Source organism: Scylla paramamosain, chromosome 2 (assembly GCF_035594125.1).
Source record: "Scylla paramamosain isolate STU-SP2022 chromosome 2, ASM3559412v1, whole genome shotgun sequence".
Classification (NCBI taxonomy): domain Eukaryota; kingdom Metazoa; phylum Arthropoda; class Malacostraca; order Decapoda; family Portunidae; genus Scylla; species Scylla paramamosain.
The window spans coordinates 3,670,343-3,680,000 of record NC_087152.1 but is presented as its reverse complement, the minus strand read 5'-3'; the positions used below and the strand labels follow the sequence as shown (position 1 = coordinate 3,680,000).

Sequence of the window (9,658 nt, the reverse complement as noted above, 5' to 3'; positions counted from 1 at the left end):
ATTTAAATACGGAAACCCAAGTGACGGCTGACAAGCGCAACTGTAACCTTGACCAGTATTTATTATTACAAAGTCTCACCGTTCGAAAATCACTAAACATACTGCTCAACAAGAATAAAGTACATGCAACATAAATTATACACAGATCAATCAATGCACCAAAGTTTGTACCATCGCCATCACAATAATCATTACGTGATAATGTACAGTGCGTAAACTGGAGAATATGAGCACGAGACTAGCTAAGGGATACATGTAAGAACTTAATAAACAGATAAATAAATGGAGTCCGTTTAATTGCCTGTCTCCCTGAAAGCTGAGTGTATGTATTGTATCTACAACGTTGTGGGCTTGTTTGGGTCAGATTATCAAAATGGCTATGGGATTGAATATTATACTCTATTTATTTTTCTGTCGCATTAGTCCGTCTTCGTCTCTTTCTGTCTTCTGCCTTTGTTCCTGACTTCTTCTTTTTTCTGTTCCTGTGTGTGTTCTCTGTTAGTCTTTTCTCCCACCTGTTCTCGCGCTGCCTAGGGTCACCACATCCGTACAAAGGTTCCAATGTGTGTTGGCGCCGCACATAAAACTGACAGACAACATTTTTTAAACATGACTTTTAAATGATACGATAAAGTAAATTAGAGAAAACGTAACTTGATCCTGGAGAGTGAATTACGTACATCAAAAATGAGGAAGAGCAAGGTTGTCACTTCACAACCCGCTCTCAAACATTTCGACCCCTTATCTTGACAACTCTTATTTCAACATGCTCTTGTCTTGTGGAAGGCATTTGGATTTTCAAGAGTGAGAATTCAGCATCATTAATGGGCATGGAAAAAAAAAAAAAAATGGAACCTTACTAATCATCTGTGTGGCCTTTAAAAATAGCCTTACTGAAAGAAAAAGGCGCCTCAATATACTAAAAACTAACGAAGAAAGTGAATTCTCTTATGGAAAACAAGTACATGCCGCCAAGGCTTCCTGCAGAAGAGACGAAGGATCACAAAGTAAGAGAACCAGTAGCGAGAACCAAGTACAGAGCTCCAAACACCTTTCCATACAGTAAGGAACCGTCTGCGCACCGCCATGGCCTCCTGCAGCGTTGGCGGAGACAGAGACAGCCATGGCAAAATTACCTTACATGTAAAATAAAAAAAATTACTCTTTTTTTCAGTATTTCGGTGATCTATTATGTATGTAACTGCGTGGCCGCTCCAGGAGATAAAAGGGAGGACGTCGTTTAATACTTTTTTTTATGTAAGAGATGCACTGGTGAAGATTAAAAAAAAAAAAAAAAAAAAAAAAAGAACGAAAAAAAAAGCCTCATTAAGAGTGCCAGTCCCTTATATTCATAGATCGGGGTGAATTACGTATAATCCTGCGGTGCTATGCTGAGGGGAGGTTGTGGTGGTGGGTGTCGCATGAGCGGGACGACGCAACGCTGGTGCCGGCGAGTATCGAGCGTGGCAGGCATAATTAGCATGGATATTTTCATTACAAGCAGTACAGAATATCCTGTTTATTTTCTCTCCTCATTCTCGTCACAGTTAAAACGCAGGTCACGTAACTGGACTTAATTTATGATAGAAAATTATCCGTAAGAGCGATTTTTTAAAGGTAATGATGCAATTGTGCAAGAATGTAGTAAGTGACACTCACGCCAGTCGCCCCTTGATTAACAACACGAGTGTGTAAGGTTATATGAATTGTCTTTCCTTCTTTCTACTACTTCTTCCGTCTTCTTTCTTTCTCCTCCTCCTGCTCCTCCGAAACCGTGTGAAGGCAATCACAAGCTCTGCAAAGGTCGGCCTCAGTCTCTGTGCATGTTATGTGTCAGTAGTCAGCTGTAACACACACCACAGCCCACAGCAACACACAGACACACATCCCACACCCCCACCCACACACACCAGAGGCAAGGCAATAAATCCATTACCCTGCACACCTGCATCAAGGCAGCCAGGAGGAGCTCGAGGGAGAAAGGGACGATGAGTTTTTTTTTTTTTTTCTCTTATCCATTCTTTAATCTATTAGAGTGTTTATATGATATAAGAAATATATGTTTTCACATAAACTAGGAAATGTTTTTTAGTTAAGTGAACTCACGAGTAACTCAAGAGTTATGCATTTTACGATCACACTTATTTTTATTAGTATTGCTTGGAGGAAAGTGTTGGAATACTGATATGAAGGACGTGGAATATTTTTATTCTGTATTCGCTTTTTTGTTCTTTCCAAGAGTTGTGCTGGAAAAAAAAAACGAAAAAAAAAAAAAAAAAACGGGAACAACGCTTGGCTCTGAATGGATTATGGAATTACAGACTCGTCAGGAAGGCAACCGGCGTTCAAAAAATAATAATAGATAAACAAATAAAAGACTATACTGATAGAAACAATCCGATTCCAGCACACGGTAAGATAAATGAATACAAAGACTAGAGGGAGAAGTCTAGATTTCAACGTGCAGCAAAATAAACAAATAAAAAACAATAAAGATAGATAGCAATAGCGCGATTCTACCATACACGTATGTAGAACAAAATGAAATTCATAAATCAATGAAACTAAACAGAAACTGCCTCATTCCAACACTGAGATCAGCGTGACAAATATTTTGAGAACAGAATAAATCAATCGATGATGACCACGCATATCAGTGCATGTTATGAAGACCATGAGTCTGATGTCTGAAGGAAATGTTCATTAAAAAAAAAAATGAAAATGATGAATACTGAAATAACAGTACACATAATTCCATAAAAGAACTGATAAGTGATGCATACCTTGTTCTACATAACATCTTCGCCTTTAAGAACAAAGTATAAATTCCAGAGATGGATGTGGTCTTGGGAAAAAAAATCTTCATTAGGAGGAGGACAACAGTTATTATCTTCGTAATGGGGACTCAAGGAAAAGCTGCGGACATCATGCTCTCCAAACTTTTCCAAGGCTGTCACTGAGGATGACGTCAAGGTGATGTCCAGTCGTCTGGTCGTCACAACAAAGACGTTGCTCGCATCGGCGCTGGCTGTTCTCTTCCTAAAGTATAAATCTCTTGCACACACACACACACACACACACACACACACACACACACTGTAGGACATAGCAGTATAGTCTGACGTCCCTGCATGCGTGTATACAAAATAACTGAAACACACACTAAGTTTGATCTAACAGAGTTATAACAAGTATCTGAATATAGCTCATTGTGCTAAGCTTGGTACTTCATCAGTTGAAGTCGGCAGCTTGCATGGTTAACTGACAGCTTGATCTTGTTTTTCTTTATTTATTTTATTTTATTTATTTTTTTCCCGAGACAACGATTACATGAAACACTCCGGCTCTTTGTGTATTTCTCGACTGCATTTTGTATATTCTTTATTATATACGCTACTTAATATCCTGATAGGAATTAAAGTTAGTTCGATAATTTATAAAAAAAAAAACATGGGTCTACTTTTTCACCCTATCATTATACCGTAAATAGATAAATAAATAAATCAAATACACGAATAAATAAAAAGTGTTAAAGGGTGTGTGAAGGCGCTCCTCCTCCCCCATGCGTGACTGCTTCCTCGCACCAACACTGACTGACGGCACAACGAGGAAATCTAAACACTACTAGTAAAATAAAAGAACTCTGGTGTCATCAGTCACAGCACAGCTCACCTCCGCGCGGGAATCACCTAACCTAACCAAACCTAACCTAACCATCTCTTAGGCGATTAACTGCGCATCAAATTACATGGCAGTATTTTCATCATTTTCCAATCTCATAAGTGAACGATTCCACAAAAGTGTGATATCTTGGTTGAGGTGTACTGCGTGACCCCAGCCAGCAGTGTGCATGGCAGTGGCGGCAGTGATGGCCTGGCCGCGCTGACCCGCCCCGCTCATCACTGGTTTCGTATCTTGTCAGCGCAGTGACATCTAATCAACTCGGCTGTCTGTTCCTCTAGTGCTGGTGTCTGTGGGAACCGGGACAACGCGGCGGCTTCATGCCCTATATAGGAAGGTTACCAACTGTCCATAAGCTTACACAGCCGTGAGAAAACTCACAGCCATGCTTGCCTATAATTAAGCTGATGTTGTGTCAGCTGCCACTCACTCAGAGTCCCTGAAAATGCTAATCAAGAGAACACATAGTTCCAACAAAGGTAGGAATTAAAAGGATGCATATTCCTAACAAATTCACCGGGGCAAAAAGGGAAACCTACAAAATAAATAAATAAATAAATAAATAAATAAAGTATACCTATTGCTAAATGATAAATGCCAAGGCGACGCGCAACTCTAAGTCCACCGCTCAGCTTGGTGTTTATCACAGGGGAAAAAAAAAAAAAAAAAAAAAAAAAAAACAGAAAAAAGGACGACAGCATCATAGCATCAAGAAGCAATACTGCAGAGAGAGAGAGAGAGAGAGAGAGAGAGAGAGAGAGAGAGAGAGAGAGAGAGAGAGAGAGAGAGAGAGAGAGAGAGAGAGAGAGAGAGACGGATGTAGTAAACAGAATGTACTTCAATAGACTGACTACATAGGGCAGGGATGAGAGTGGGAAGAAGGTTATCAGGGACAGAAGGGTGAGGGAGGGTATTCGGGGCTGGCAGGTGGTGAGGGTGTGGGAGGACGGCGGCGTGAAACGTTAGGGAAGTCACGGAGTCTCTAAATGAGGCAGGAAACGTGTTGATTACGGTCCCCGGGCCAGGCGGGTGAGGTGAGGTGCGGTGATGGTTTGAACGCCAGGACATAAGAGGATAAAGAAACTGCAAAAGACCCAGACGACTCGCACAAGGCACATCCAGAGCACGTAAGGCTTTCTGGTGCTGCCCACGCCCCAAATATAAACCCCGCCCGCAGAACAATCACGCATCCCTGTACCAGCCACGCCCCTACAGACAATCCACGCCCGCAGCGCTATCCAGGTCCACACATAGCGGCCGTTGCCACCACAAAACAAGGCTGACACCCACACACACACACAGCGCGTCAACAAGACCGTGCCTCCTCCACTCCTTTACGTATCTCGTCATTCAGACACACACTGTTTTCTACACTGGACACGAAGTAAACACAAGAAAAGTTTCGACAACACTTTTTTTCTTCATGTTTTTCAGTTCATGATAATTCTGAAGTTCGTACTGGTGCCTCAGCATTACTTCCACTCCATCTTCCAACGAGGCGGGAGTGAACCTTGTCCGTCCTGGGCGCGGCGCAGTCACGGAGGAGTGGGGAGTGGGTTCGCCCTGAGCCAGAAGGTTACCATGGGTTAAGGGGCGGAATTCCTTAATGTTTCCATGTCTTATCCTTGATGATCACCTGATGGGCATGAACATTTACGGCAAGTTTTAAAAAGACGAGAATACATAGACCAGTACCAGCCAGTTATTTCTATGCCCTGCGAATTATTTCTATGCCGGCGTGTGCTTGGGTAACGAAATGACAAAGTTGGTAATAAGAGGGGCTTTCATGTTACAGCACATCACACTTACTTTTACGAAGGACTGCACAAAATAACTGCCAACAGCGCACCTGCAATTCCTTTCCAGGTAGCTCGGTGACACTGCTACCCTTCACCAACTATTTGCGTAAGTCAGCCAGTCAGTCAATGAATTTAGCTGTTGTTATCATTATCTAGAAAGTGTCCTCTCTCTCTCTCTCTCTCTCTCTCTCTCTCTCTCTCTCTCTCTCTCTCTCTCTCTCTCTCTCTCTCTCGCACACAATGAGAGTCGCCCCCAGCATTCATCACGTCCCCGCGTCCCTGTACAGCTGCTGATTCTCGCGGACTCTCGTTTCACGCCTTGTTATTTCATCCATATTTCTGTTTTCTCTCATAACGAACGCACAGCACCATCATTATAATTCACCTCCTCCTCCTCCTCCTCCTCCTCCTTCTCCACTCATGCGCACTTTCTGCATATCATTATTTGTCATCTTCGTAAACCTTTGCAATGATTTAATACTCTCATGTTCATCGCTTTCCCTAATCATTCATCACATTCATCACTTCCCTTACCATTTTCATTTTCATGCAAATAACGAAAAAAAAAAACGGTACATTCTTTTTTTCTGTCACTGTAGTTACTTTTTGTTCTGTACGTACGCTTAGGAACGAACAAACATATATATATATATATATATATATATATATATATATATATATATATATATTCATGCCGGAAGCGAGCAGGGAGAAAGAGAGAGCTGTGTGTGTGTGTGTGTGTGTGTGTGTGTGTGTGTGTGTGTGTGTGTGTGTGTGTGTGTGTGTGTGTGTGTGTGTGTGTGTGTGTGTGTGTGTGTGTGTGTGTGTGTGTGTGTTTGGCGGGACGGGAGAATGGAAGGAGTGTTTTTATTTACGTGTTGCATAAGTGATGGAGAGACAAAAAGACCGCCCTGAGTGTTGCAATGCACCCCACGACTTTCATTCTCTGGTGTGCGTGTGGAGCAGCGTGCGTAACATGGGAGGTTTTGTCATGTTCGCCTGCTTGTTTCCCTGGGATGATGATAATGATAATGATGATGAGGAGGAAGAGGAGGAGGAGGAAGAAAGGGACAAGCATACGCGCATCCCTTTCAGTGAGGAGTGGCAGTGGTGGCAGTGGGGGATGGCTTCAGTGGTTATGAGAACATTTCAGATCCCCATTTATACCTGCTGCTGAGGTGGCCAGTGTCGTAACAGAGAAGGAAAACTAGGAACATACCACAGTACTCGTATCCCTTAACCCTTTCACCCCTTCACTTCACGACACAAAAGGAACAGTACAAAATTTTTACAAGAACCTACAAAAGAGGATGAGGGAATTTTTTTATGTAGGAAGGAATTAAAAGGACAGGTTTTCCAATGACTAACTAGCATAACATTTAGACGTGGCAGTAAAGTAGAAAAGAAATATTTTGTAGTTAAGGAAGAACGTTGTCAGAAGCAGCAGTGAATGGGTTAATGAAATAGAAGACAATAAGTAAATCCTCGAAAGGTGGAGGAAGAGACTGTGGCGTGGAGTGTTTGATGTGATGAGAATAGCGTGACGGTAAAATGAAGACGGTGGTGTGGTGAAACGAAGCTGTGGTAAAGCTGTAGTGTTATGGTGAGGCAGAAAGCTGTAGTGAAGACAGGGAATTTGCTGTGGTGAAGAGCTGTGCATTGAAGTGAGGTGCCGTGGGGGGGAGGCGGTCTGCAGTGGTGAGGGGCACTGAGTTGAAGTCGAGGAAGACATGGAGGTACAAGAGGGTGGCTGGTCGGTTCCCTTAAGTTGTATAAAGGGGAGAGTCTCATTATAAAGAGATTTACTAGAATCACGTCTGCGAATAAAGACGGGAAGAAAGAAGGAGGAGGAGGAGGAGGAGGAGGAGGAGGAGGAGGAGGAGGAGGAGGAGGAGGAGGAGGAGGAGGATTACGATGAATAGGACGGCATGATGCAAGATAAGGGCAGTCAGAATGAAGAAAAAGAAGGAGGAAATAGTGAAAAGGAAGGAAGGAAAATGAACATGAAGAGTAAAGAAATGAACTGGTGAAAAACAGCCCAAGGTGACGCATCGCTGACTCACGTGTAAGGAAGCTGTACAATATGACACTGAATTAAAATGAAGAGTGAAGCAGTAGGAAAGAGAGAAAGGGAGAAAGGAAAGAAGAGGAGGAGGAGGAGGAGGAGGAGGAGGAATGAATTACGACATGCATGGAGAGGGAAAGACGGAGAACAAGGACACTGGAAGAACAAAGGAACCGTGTGTATGTGTGTGTGTGTGTGTGTGTGTGTGTGTGTGTGTGTGTGTGTGTGTGTGTGTGTGTGTGTGTGTGTGTGTGTGTGTGTGTGTGGGTGTGTGTGTATGCAGTCCTTATCTTATCGCTTCTCCTCCCTTTGGTTGTCTCTGATCACTGATGATAACAATCTCCACAAAACAACAACAACTGTGATACAAGAGATAAAAAAAATACAAAAACACCTGAACACAAGAGAGTTGGTACACAAGAACCAGATTTACATAACACCTACGTAACATGAAAGCTTCCTGACCTGTACAACGCATTTAGTGGATATCAACGACCAGCTCTCTCTCTCTCTCTCTCTCTCTCTCTCTCTCTCTCTCTCTCTCTCTCTCTCTCTCTCTCTACATAAGGCCAAATACATACTTGCATTTCTACCATTTCCATTTCTACTGTAGTGAGTGAGAGATGCTGCATAGTTCCTCCTCATCTTGTGTGTCTTGAAGGGCTGTACTTGATGCTGCTGGCTATTGCTCTACTTCTCTTCCTTCCTTATTTTCTTATCATTATTTTTGTTTTTCTTGTCCTTATTTCAATTTTTTCTTCTTGTTTTTCTTTTCTTTCTTTTTTTTTTTTGTTCCGTCTTCATTTAATTCAGTCACCATAGTATTACCGAAGCCCGTGTGTTGCATGGTTGGCGAGATTCAACTTTCATTTTCACACTGTATACATCTCGCATCTTTACGTATTCAGGGGCCAAGACAAAAGGGGGATGAGGATGCGTGCAAGAGAGAAGGAGGCGAGGAAGAAGGCACGTAAAAATGTTAACATCTTGTGACTAAATGAAGATAAAAAAAAAAAAAGGGAAAGCTATGTTGCTCTTTAGTATAATAGTTCTGTTGATTTGCTTTGCTTAATTTTTGGTCGATATGAATGTGTGTACGTGCAAAACTACAGGGCGTATCGTTGTTCAAAGGTGAGGTTTAATTAAGTAAGCAGCAATAACACGTCCATTCCCTGCCCTCTGAAAGCCTTACCTGCCATTCTCCATTGGGCTTAGGGTATGAGCACAGCATATACATCAAGATTCTTTGTGTGCAATATGAGACTGATAGTTTCTTACGGGCGCGACAGAATGCGTGAATTAGTCAAGCCGAGGCGGGAGAAACACACAGCAGGTAATGGTACGCAAGTTTAAAGAAAAATGTAAGTAAATTCGTCTTTCCATATATGCAGGAAGAAAGATTAGCACGTTATTGGAAGATGTACTGAGATTATACAAAGCTAATACGATGAAATGATTGAGCACAACTAGCTTGACCCTTTCCTGTAAAGTACAATTAGCTAAGAAAACTCACACACACACACACACACACACACACACACACACACACACACACACACACACACACACACACACACACACACACACACACACACACACACACACACACACACACAGATTCTTTCATGGTCAAACCGGGAAAGTTTCAGTGCCTTACAAACACTCCAGCTAACTTTCTCGTCTTGCTCACCTCTCCTCGCCGTTCCTGCATGCTCCCCTTTCTCAAACTTGCTACGGATACTGCACAGAGGCGCTGAAAAGTACAGAATGCAGGAGGATGGAGTGCAGCAGGATGGAGGGCGTAGGTTGACGACTGCGTGGGATAATTTTCTTAGCGTGAACGATGTCGTCTCCTTTATGAACCTAAAATAAGAGAAGAGGTAAAACTATAAAGCTGAAACAATACAGGAAGAAGAAAAAAGATGATAATACTTAAATGATATATTGCTTCTTCCTGCAAGTCATCTCTAAAAACAATTCTCCTCCTCCTCCTCCTCCTCCTCCTCCTCCGCGCCGCTCCCACGTCAGTAGTAGTTCAGTCACATTTTTCTCTCGAGGCCACACAAAAACTGGACTGCTCGCCGCCTCCCTCCCCTGCCTCTGCTTCTCGTGT

General features: G+C 42.6%; 1 long non-coding RNA gene across 1 annotated transcript in view; it reads right to left on the bottom strand.

Annotated features, from left to right (window-relative positions):
• LOC135106432 (uncharacterized) overlaps positions 1 to 9,403 on the bottom strand; it is a 49,638-nt gene extending 40,235 nt beyond the window's left edge. Inside the window, exon 1 of the long non-coding RNA XR_010271303.1 lies at positions 9,236 to 9,403. This is a non-coding gene — a long non-coding RNA (uncharacterized LOC135106432). The remainder of the gene's footprint in view (positions 1 to 9,235) is intronic.
• Between the last annotated feature and the right edge of the window lie 255 nt (positions 9,404 to 9,658).